The sequence below is a fragment of the Sander lucioperca genome, chromosome 4 (genome assembly GCF_008315115.2).
Source record: "Sander lucioperca isolate FBNREF2018 chromosome 4, SLUC_FBN_1.2, whole genome shotgun sequence".
NCBI lineage: Eukaryota > Metazoa > Chordata > Actinopteri > Perciformes > Percidae > Sander > Sander lucioperca.
Genome location: NC_050176.1, coordinates 32,558,581 through 32,570,611, shown reverse-complemented (window position 1 = coordinate 32,570,611; position 12,031 = coordinate 32,558,581). Strand labels below are relative to the sequence as shown.

The 12,031-nt window shown below is 39.0% G+C and overlaps 1 protein-coding gene across 2 annotated transcripts in view; it reads left to right on the top strand.

Moving 5' to 3' along the window:
* Positions 1-12,031, top strand: part of coro2a (coronin, actin binding protein, 2A) — a 43,485-nt gene that overhangs the window by 12,385 nt on the left and 19,069 nt on the right. Inside the window, exon 1 of one of the 2 annotated variants that reach the window (XM_031276726.2) lies at positions 7,322-7,612. The exons of the other annotated variant lie outside the window; for it this stretch is intronic. The gene's annotated coding sequence lies outside the window, so the exon portion shown is untranslated. Of the gene's footprint in view, positions 1-7,321; positions 7,613-12,031 lie in introns of those variants that run through there. 2 annotated transcript variants of the gene reach the window in all.

The window sequence follows — 12,031 nt, the reverse complement described above, 5'->3', positions numbered from 1 at the left end:
ATCCAGGACACCCCCCCCATTACTCTCTCAATACAGGCCTGCAGCTGAAGCTTAACATTTAAACCCATTTATCACACACAATAAACACGTTTATCATAGAAATCTTAAAATATGAGCTGTTAGTGACTTCCAACCTTCACAACAAAGCAAAGCAAATGTACATGTTTTTATGAGCTATTAACACTATAGTTTTATAGGTCTAAATAGGCAAAACTTTTCAGTATTTCACAAAACAATAGCAAATATGAGAGAAATGTTAATCATCTTGCAACCCCTCAAATCTACCGTGTGACCCCTGGTGGGGACTCACTGTCTTACAGCTTTTATTTCATAAAGGATCAAATTGATTTTTCGTTTAAAAAAGCACTGTTTCAAATTGATTTTTCGTGACGTACATCAGCAGCTACAGGATGTATTTATTTAAGCAGCACTGTTTCAGTGTGTTGTTGAGGGTTTTAATCGAGAAACAGATGGGTCAGCAGTCTGATTCATTATTCATGAAGAGAAGAAGATGGCCTCTTATGTGTTTGGGAGTGTGTGTGAGTTTGTACCATATTGATTCCAGAGCTCTAAAGTAGCCCTAATGGTTGTACCTCATGAAAAATGCTGTCGAGCAAATGTATGTTTGCTCCCTGACAAGGCTACTGTGTACATTTGTTTATTAGACTCAACAAGAGCAGCAGAGCAAACGCTTCAACCTAAAAGATCTTTGATAATATGTGTTGGATCAAAGCAGCTCATGATATAGGACTATTGTAAAATAGGGATAGCAATTTCGATCCACCACTGGTGCACACCAAAATATCTCAGCAACTATTAGATGGACTTTTATGAAGTGTTGTGCAGACATTCATGGTCCCCACAGGGTGAACCCTTATGAGTTTGGTGATCCACCAACTTTTCATGTGGTTTCACCAGCATGTTGACATTTGTGGTTTTTAGTGAAATGTCTTGACTGGTGTTAAATGGATTGCCATGAAATTTGGTATAGGCATTTCTGTTTCCTTAAGATGAATTGGAATAACTTTTGCAAAACTTAATTTTTTTATCTAGCACCACCATCAAGTCAAAATTATTTATTTAAAGCATTTAATTACCTGTTTGTTTGATTACGGAAAACTACTTCTAGTTTGTCCATTATTTTGGATTATGAACAAATGCAACTGATGACATTCTCATCAGCCTTACTTTGTGTTTAGTGCTAAATTACAAATGTTAGCATGCTAACACGCTCATCTAAAATGGTAAACATGGTAAACATTATACCCGCTAAACATCAGCATGTTAGTACTGTCATTGTTAGCGTATTAACATGCTGATGTTTGCATTTAGCTAGGTACAGCCTGACTGAATTGCTATAGGCTCTTCAGAATCAGATTTTCCTACAGTCAAATTAAGTGCAAATACTAGTTCTTAGTATGTTGTGATGTTGTTGTCAAAGTATTCATATAGACAATAGTATACTCCTTGGTATGAGATGTCACATACAATAACAGCAAGCTGCACATTCTGTGTGTCGAGTATCACAACACGTTAATGCAGTTAGCTAATGTGGGTGATCTCATTAGCAGTGGCCTCCCTCAGCCTGATAGCGGTTCGTGCACTGCAGCAGTACGCCGCCTGTGTATTGTTCATAGAGAGTGGCTGTGCCTATATAAAGGCAAGCTAATCCTCTTGAGTCACAGAAAGCGAAACTCACCTTGACTACAGTTACTATAGGATGGATGGATGGCCTTGGCTGGTGAGGCTCACTGACACTGTATTTAAGTGATAAGGATCCCTGTGACCTGTTTGGTCTGCTCTGAGGAACAAGCTTGTTGCCTTTGCTGAATAATTGATCATCCTTCAGCCTATTTGTCTTTGTCCTATAATATGTATTACAAATAGTAAATTCTGCAATAAATTACATCTCAATCCCAAGGCAGTGCTTCTTGAGCTAATTTTAGAACATCAAACCTCATTTTGTGCTGTTGCACTTTTTTCCCTCTTCTCTTTGATGCTGAATATTTTTCAATTGTGTCAGGAGCTATTGCTGCAGAGGCCACTGGCTGTCTGCAGAGCAGCTTGGCTTAGTTGTAATTAATACTAGATAACAGAAACCCTCTGGAGGCTACAACCTGAGACAAACTCTTGCCTCTGTGCTGTGATGTGACATGATCCATAATGATATGGGAGAGAATTCCCTTTTTCATTTTAAGTGGCCTGCGATTTCTTAGTAGGACAGCTCCACATTCAGTTGAGACAGTATTTTATGTGCTTCATTTTTAGACATGGAAACATTTCATGTGCTCCAATTACAGTCCTTTCCTTAGTTACCATTTTACGACACAACCAGGAAACTACAGGACTTGTTAAATAAAGTGTAATTTTAGTTTTGGTTGTAGTTTAATTTAGCAAACAAATCAACAAAAGGGAAGTACTTGAAATACTGCCTGAGCTTTAACTGTATTTGGAGCTCTCTCTGTCTCTCTGTGATTCAATCATTTATGTCTTAGTTGGACTACAATCACCATCCAGCATGTCTAGAGGCTGGACTATTTTACCGTAAGCCAATAAAGGAATTGATTTAATCTTTAGCTCGTCAACCGATGTTTTTTTGTAGTAGTACTCCTGGATGCCAGACGTTTGTGTGTGTTTGTCTGAAAGATTACATTCTTTCTGCCTAAAGTCATTACGTTACACATAAACGATGCAATAGCTAACAGATTAAACTTACATGTGAGTCTTGATCTTTAAAAGCAAATAAAATGCAGTGTTTCTTTTGATGTGAATTTAGGGATTATTGGCTGTACAAAGAGTCTTTCGCTGCCAAAGTTGATGTAAGCAGGTGAGATGCTGTGATATCACTAAATGGGAACAGCTGTGTGCAGATATTGGAGTGAATCAGATATGAAAGAACGACGAGGTGTGCTGCACGGGCATGAAACATGTGAGTCATGGAACATTTAAGATAACTGCAGGTGAGATCACCATTACACAATGTACTTTAGTCGTCCATGTGATGAAATGTGGCTCTTTATTTGAAACCACAGACTTCAGCAACATAGTTTTATAATGACTATTGATCATCTTATCAAATACTTTGTTTCCTACATCACTTCCTGTTTTCTGATTACCGTCACTGTTTTCCTAACTCAGGCGGTCATCACCTCTGACCTGACGTGACTACACCAGGGTAGGCTCATCTTTTTGATTTCCTTAAGTACCTGGAAACAAACTTGGGCTGGCAGAGATGTAACCCAGTGATTGTATCAGTGAGGGCTGTCACGATTCTCCCAATCTACGATTCGATTTCAGCACTGACACTCACAATAACAAGGGGCACATTAATGCACCATGTGTTTAATGAGGGGCACCTGATGGCACCATAAAGTACAGTTGGAGCCCACAGGCTTTACATCTGTTGTTTGTTCACATAACTCACGGGGAAGGCAAAATGAAAATCCTCCTGCTTCCAAAGGATTTTCCAGTTCACTTTAGTTGTCATCTCTGTCTCTGACAGTGGCCAGTGGCAGTGCAGCTACAGGTAAGCTGGGCGGCGGGGAGAAAATAAAATACTACTTTTGATTTCGGTAATTGAAATTGAAAGCTCATTTCGTTAGTTTTTTTCGATGTAAAATCAACATTGTGACGCCATCAGAGTACTTTAGTCACACATTTACAGTTGAGACATGAGTAGATTATGATCTGTAACTTGATCAGTCATGTTGTATCTTCAGTTTGTTACGGTCTTCTTCTTTACGCAAGCTTGTTCTCACAGTTAGTAGTTTCTTTATACACTTACTGTACATTTCAGTCTTGTTGCAGTTGTCTAGTGAGAGTGTTAAATGTTATCTATATTGATAATCCAGTGAATTTAAAGCTGCAGTGGGTATATGCAAAAAAACGCAGTAGAGTGAGACCTCTTCCTGCAGCCCTCCCTCTCCCCTCTCTGTCACACGGGCAATGCATGCGCAGGACAGCCAATAGGAACGTTCTCCTCTCCTCTCCTCTGAAATGACTAAAGTCTCAGCTAGATTTTCTGAAGCCTGAATACAGAGCCAAGAGGAGATGTAGAAGTCTAGTTTTGCTAGACTATTTGAATCACAATATGCTGAAAGATTTGCCCAACGACGCCAAAAATAAAGTGCCTACCACAGCTTTAATACTAATAATAAAAAATCAAATTGATACAGTACATTACACGATTCACAAATTGTGCATATCTAATATTTCCAATTCTTTTATTCTGTCATGCCTTTGGAAGCTAAAAACGTTCACACCCTTTTAGTATCTCCTTCCCTCTAAACAGATCACCACTTTTATTAACGAACAAACTAAGTTGAGTTTGCCAGACTAAAGCTGTCCGCTATACTAACAATGAGCTCAACAACAACAAGCATCACAACTTGGATTTAACTTGCAGGTTTCATTGTTGAGAATCACCTGTTTTTATATTTTTCCCCAACGTATTTCTTCACCCCCCACCCATTTATGAGTTATAAGAGTAATATTTTCCATCGTTACATAAACATTACACTTTATTTTATGCTGCCATATTCAAGTCTCTAAATCACCCTCAATATCCTACATTATCCATAAAATTGAGTGTTAATTCACAATAATTGCACATACAGTATGAATTGGAACATTTTAAAAACGTCTTGTAGAATCTGTATCTTTCCTGTGTGTCCATGCAGGTGTGGCTGCTCATTTGCACAGTAAAGAAAACAAAACCAGAGCATAAAACAACACGAAAATGAAAGCTACATTGAAAAGCTTGACTTTGCTTTTCTCATGTGCTCAGTACTCTCATATTAGTGGGTTCATTTCTAGGAAGGTGTTGCCCTAATCAGTCATTTAGAGATTTGTTTGCTTTCTGAATTACATATGTACATTAATCTGTTTTTAATGGAGGTGTGTACACTGAACGTCAATAGCTTCAGATGACAATTATTGACTGCACCTGTTGAGTTAAGTATATACTTGAATGGGACTGCACTATTTGCTCAGTAGGTGCAAACACTTGAGAATTTAAAACCCACAGTGAAAAACACTCAGTTTAAGTACAGAAAGCCTAAACCTCACTCCAGCAGTTTAGACCCCAAACTGAAACACAGGATTGCACTTGGCACTAATACCAGGTGTTTTACAGTCAAAACAGAGTCAGACGGCTAATCAGGAATGATAAAGTGAGGAAGCAAAGGTCATTGTGTCTCTTTAGTGTCAAAGGCTCTGGCCTATTTTCTCACAGCAGCCAGTTATTAGTCTGTGACTGTGTGATCTGTCATTAGAGAGCGAGCCTTTGTGGTTTTAACTCTTTGGAAAGAGTCACAAGCTTTTAGGAGCTTTTTAGTCCTGTCCTTATTGATAATTGCCACACACACACACACACACCTAGAAAAGCCAAGGTTTTCCTGAGCCAAGAGCTGAATGAGAGGAAATACAGTGTGTAACAACAAGTGGAGCCTCAGCTGCCAGCAAAGTGTTCATAAATCAAAGCTGATAAGAGGAGCATAATGGTGGCATTGGCCAGTCACTCCACTGTCTGTCTGCTTGGATACACCTTTGCCACAGTGATACTGGCTTGAGCATTACATTTCAAAGTATGTGTGTGCCATGTTTGGTCTGATTATACCAACCTTATTTTTTAAGTATTTAAGTATCAGTATATCTGTATACGTGTTTTACATATCAAATGGGTCACAAATATCTAGAGATGTTAGGGTTAGGTGTGTATTGAATGTTCTCCCCTAAAAGATTGTTGAGTCAAACTCCCGCATTTGATGAGCCAACCACCTGCCACATCTTTACCAGTTTGTGTGTCCTGTTGTTTCTTATCTTAGAGACAGTGTTTGTGTGTGTGTGACCGTTGGACTACGTTGTGTATTGGGGGGTTGTATTAATTCAGCCTTTATTCATACAAGGCGGTCCAATGAGAGCAGTTCACTCGCTTTTGCATGCAACAAGATGAGATGAAAGCCAAGTTAACCATAAAAATCTGCACCTCACTTACATCTAACCATTGCAGGTACTGGAATAAATACTTAGAATAATCTGAATACTTTAAAACTGGCGTGCAGGCATGCACCGTTGTGCAATGAGAACGATTGATCAGCCCCTCGGCTATAGCCCCGTTTGACCGTTTGAAGGCCAGCTTTTTTCAGCCCATCCTCTTATCGACCGGTTAGCCTCTTCTAGCCTCTAGTGCTAATGTGCCATTATGTAATGCTTCAGTTTGGCTTGGAGTGACTACCACCGCTGTCCAGCTGAAGCCATGTAAATGGCTTAATAGGTTTTGTAGCAGCTGGGCATTCTGCCAAATAATTCAGCAAATTTTATTTTGACGGCATGTCGCATCTTTTTTCTATTACTTGAAGGTTCTGAGGAGTCTGAGGAGAGTCTGATCGAACTTTACAGAGGACAGATGTTTTGAGAGGAACTGCCAGGGATTATAACATTAAGTGAAAATATTAGTTTGGTATGTGTGGTGGACAGGGTTGGGAGATGTAACCCAATCCAGGTATTATAATATTAAAGTAATATAACTTGATTACCTTACACTTTTGTATTATCTCCATATCAAATGTGGCCATAACTTGTTATGCAATGTACTGTGATGTTGTTCCCATTTTTCTGCTTTAAATACGAAGTAATAGCGAAATTTTATATTGTAGTCATGCTAATAATCCCCATTTTGACAAAATGTATCGGTAATTTGATTACGTCTTTTTTTTCTGTAACTTTAACAAAATACAGTAACCTGTTTTTTTGGTATCCTAATTATGTAACATTGTTCCATTTATTCCGTTACTCTGGCCTTCACTCATCATACACAATGCATCTTATGAATGAGTGCAAATACGCAATAGGTCAGGTTTAATAAAAGGGTTAGATCTATAAAACAGCTTATAGTCAGGAATCCAAAGAAAAAATGTCTCCCAACTTAAGTCTCTTTTTAAATCTACATTGAATTAACATACTTACGTCAGACTTTCTAACAATAGACATTCATGAATGCAACGTGTGTTTATCAGCTACAGATTTGGTGAAAAGACACATCCGACAACAACAAGGGTGAAGAAGAGTGTCTGCCTCTTTCTTTCCCAGCTCCCGACCTCTCCTTCTCTTTAAAGATCGAGCGAGAAATTCTGATTGAGCAAACACTGTGGAGGAGTGATGAGAGGGAGTGGTGCTCAGATAGAGAGAGAGAGAGAGAGAAGGAGTGTGATTACCTGCTTCTCTCTCTCTCTCTCTCTCTCTCTCTCTCTCTCTCCCCTTGTAGTCACCTCCCTCCCAGGGAGTGTACACACTCCTGCGCTCTCCTGCTTGTTCACACACACACACACACACTCAGCTTCATGCTGCACGCACACACCCACCGTCTCCTCTTGACTGTCTGTGTGCACATCAAAGAAGAAGCTTGGTTAGGACTTTGCTCAGACAGAAGTAATTTTGGACATGCTATGTGTGTGTTTGAGCAGTGTTGATCCATGTGCTTGAGATAATGCAAGACAAGTGATTTTTTTTTTTTTTTTTTGGGGGGGGGGTTTTGCGGCTTGCCACTCAGACGCAGAGACGTAACTTTTTTTTCACTGCTCCTTCTTGTGCCAGTGTCGACTCACTCGACAGGGTGAGTGCTGCTGAACTCCCAGTTTGACTTTCTCACACTGATGTTTATGTGCCCACTTTTCTTTCTCTTCCGTGTTGTCTGTCTCTTCTATGTCCTGCTTGCTTGGATCTGTCTCTGCAATTCTGTTATTGATCTCTTCTTTTACTCTTTAGTAATCTGTGTGTGTGTGTGTGTGTGTGTGTGTGTGTGTGTGTGTGTGTGTGTGTGTGTGTGTGTGTGTGAGCTCACTTTTTCCCCTGGGGATTCAAAGCCAGTGTGCATGAAGACAGGCTTGAACAAGATGAAACAAAAATCTTTCTTCTAACCAGCCCTTTGCCTTGAATCCATGCATAGTTGCAAAACTATTTTTAAAAAACTTTTCCTTGCACAGCGATAATTTATTGGACAGCTGCAGACTTGGCTTGCACTCCTTTTTAGTTTAATTATCCTATTTGCTCAAACTTGGACAAGTAGCCCCTCATTCACTTCCAGAAGCATGGAAGTATTTTCTATTTTTTGCTTCTGACCAAAAAAATAAAAATAAATAAATAATGAAACTGAAGCCGTTCCACAACAGTGAAAATGACATCCACCATCCCAGTCAAGTCATCTTCACCACCACAGATAGCTATTTATGGTGGCATCCACCCTTCAAAACACAACCATTCACTGAAATATGTGCCTTGTGGTTTGAATCGCAGTCTATTTGAGGTCTTTTCATTAAGCCTGGTATCCTGTTTCCCACGTCAAGGTTTATGAACCTATGAACATGCAGTTCTGCTTGTCACAGCTGTGGAAGGGAAGCTAAGAGCTCCTACCTCAAGACTTTTTGAGTACTGACCAAACTGTGTCCGTAAAGCATCTAGTAATACAAGTTGCCATTGAATGCTTGGTCAGGTTTTTAGGCTTGTTTCACTTTTTCTTTGATCAGATAGTTCCTCATTTAAATTGGAAAACTTTTCTAAGTTTTAACATATTTTATTGCATTCAGCATTTGTTTAATTAATAATAATAATAATAATAATAATAATAATAATATATGTACAGTGCTACTCATAAGTATTCATACCCATGGTCAAGTTGACTAAAAAGAGGAATAAAAAAATCATCTTTTGGAAATTGATCTTAATGCCTTAATTAAAAAAAATGAGGAAAAATCTGACCTTTTAAGGACACCAATTTTTTTGTGAATGAATAATGTATTGTAAATAAATAAATGTTCTTCCTTAAAATACAGGGGCCATAATTATACATACCCCTATGTTAAATTCCCATAGAGGAAGGCAGATTTTTATTTTTAAAGGCCAGTTATTTCATGGATCCAGGATACTATGCATCCTGATAAAGTTCCCTTGGCCTTTGGAATTAGAATAGCCCCACATCATCACATAGCCTTCACCATACCTAGAGATTGGCATAGTTTTATTTCAGTTAGCCTAATAGCTGGTTTGATTTGCATTGATATGGATCTTATCTCAGTTACCTCAACGGGGAAATAAAAGCAAACTCCCATAGAAAATTACTGATTTAATGTGATACCTGCCCCCTATGAAGCTTCAATAGATGGATGCAAACACCAATAAAGAATCATTCTAGGTTATTATAACTTTTGTAGGTTATCTCTATCTGTGCAGCACACTCACCAAGTTGATGGCTGAGATCAGGGAATGCAAAACATAGCCAGACTGTGCACATGACGCATGCAGTCGGATTATTATACGTTTTATACAAACCCCCAGGTTAGCCAATTGTATTTAAAAGGGAAAATAAAGTAAATGGTCAAATTAGGACTATGATATCTGTTATAAACATCACAGTTTACAGACCAGCTTTGACTCAACATATTTGGCATAATTGTGCATGCACAGTTATTCTGAGCAATGAAGGATTATTACCAACATTTCAGGTACAGGCACTTAAGCCTTTACCTTCAAAAAAAGTGGTGTAGATAATCTGTCTAAACTGTTGACAAAGTGACTTTACGACTAAAAAGTCTGATGGGGCAAGAAATCAGTTATTTTGGCCCCATCAGACCTTTTAATCATAAAGTCACTTTGTTCCCAGATCTTCGCAGTTATTTTCATGAGCACAATGTTATGATAACTAATAGAAATGATCGCCCCAAAAAAAAAAAAAAAAAAAGACCCAAGATCGATCCATTTTAATTACAACTTTATATCCAATTCTACCAAACCACCAACCCGGTACCTACATTACCCACAATGAAACGTGACTGCCAACATATTTAAAGGATTCATGTTGGCTTTTTCAGTCATATTTTGTCCTTGAAATAGGCCGGAAGAAAGAAATGCTCAGCTATCATTAGAATCGACACAATTTCTGTCAATATTTAGAAAATGCATAATGTGAATCCCACAGCAACGTTTTTTTTCCCCCATCTACGAATTGATTGGTTTGAATTGTATTATCCATACCCTGCCCACCAGACTCCTGTACACGTTAATCATTAAATCACTTCTGTCTGTTCACTTGTAAAACCACCTCCTAATAATAAAGGACTTTGTGAGCTAATCTGAACATCTGAATGTGCAAATGTGGATTCCAGGGCTTTTAAAAGTGCTTTAAAACATAACCGATATAATCTTTGTGGGTATCTGTACAAACACACTGTCTCGTAGAAAATTTACATCCGTAGTTTGTTTTTCAGAACTCTGAGCTTTTACAGCTCATGTAAATGCTGCATGCATGCACAAAGATTCTCTAGTGACACACTCACAGACTGACACTCAGACAGCCTGTGTTATCCTTTCATACTCTGCAGCTATTGGATTACCAGCATGGCTGTTATCCTATTACAAGACAGAGGTTGAAAGCTGTCATCTGTGTATGATAGTAGACAGTCTAAACCGAGGGAAGTGTGTCTCACTCACTCACACGCACAATGACTATGCGTTCACACCTGTACATTCCCCATCTTGAATTTCACTTGGAGCGTTTACAAAACATTACATCTACGGATCCAGAAGGCGGGTTTGGTGCCTGCTTGTAGTGTGGATTAGGTTTGGGGTCCTGAGGCCCTTATTGTTAGGACGGGATAGGAGCAGGTATTGAGAGTAGATGATGTAGTGAGAGTCTTGGAGTCCAAATTGTCTTTGTGCTCTTAGCTTTAGGGCCAACGCTGCTTAAGTAAGCAATATTGTGACACCAGTATGTACACTTTGGACTCCCCCTCCTCCAGCACCAAGCCATGGCAAGCCAAAGAGAGGAGTGGCTGCTAGTGTACGCATTTATGAGTTATAAGTTGCTTAAAAGACAGCCTGTACACGTGAGGAATAGGTGCATATGAATGCTTTGCATGTCTATATGCAAGTACAGACCCACACAAAAACTCTGCAGAGCAAACCAGATGTACAGTACTGTATATCTTTTTTTAAAGTCATATCTGTGTTTTCAGTTTAGTTTTATGACTGTTTTTACAGCCCCCTTATTGCGGTTGCTGCTGTGACTCACTGGTCACAGACTAAAATAAATTTCCCTATGACAAAAACGGTGGCATTTCTTTATTTTGCCAGGCTTAAAGCCTGTCAAAGAAGCCTTGCGAATTAAACCGTTTTCCTGCTGTCAGTGAAACATGCCCGACTGTCTTTTGATCAGCAAGAAGCCAGTGTAAAAATAGCCAGAATAGTGTTTTCGTCATCAGTTCTGTGAGACAGGCCGCCCACCATACAGCCCTGCTGTGTACCTGCCGCAAGACCTAGCTGAAAGGAAGCTGCCACTGGCCTGATTACAACCTGCTTTAGATGTGACAAGATGTCTTAGCTTTCTGCCCTGGAAGCCTCTCCCTCTGGTCTTGTAAGCCTCAGCAATACATGAATGCTGATTGTATCAACCCAGATGTACATGGCATAGCATGTGCGTCGTACTGAGCATTGCACCAACTAGTTACCTATTCAAAAAAAATTGAATAGGTAAAAAAACAATATTAATGTAGAAATTTTAAGCAGGTAACTCTTTATTTCTCTCAGTGAGGTCAATAGTTTATTCCTGTTATGCCTTGTTTGCTGTTTGACCTAGTCAAGTTCCTATGAGGAAGTTACCTTTTGAATGTTTTTTTTATTTTAGAGCAGAGCAGGTGGCTTTATTTTTAAAGCCACCAAGGCGTGATAATGATCAAGAATGCATTTTGGGTGGCTATGCATTGCAACATATGTATTATTAGAATTTTTTTAAGTTTACAGAATGGGAGTAACTATGTGACAACTACAGCAAACCACTATATGGAAAAGGAATGCATGTCACTAAGTCCAAAGTAAATGGAAAGAGGTATGTTCCTGTTAATAGTTTAAATGTTTGGGGCATGCTAGCCACTCTAGCGGCGTGAAGTTAAAAATGCCATAAACACTTATGACTTTGGTGATCCGCTGACTTTTCCTCCAGCACCACCATAAGGGTTAAAATGTGTGGTTTTGACTACTACTG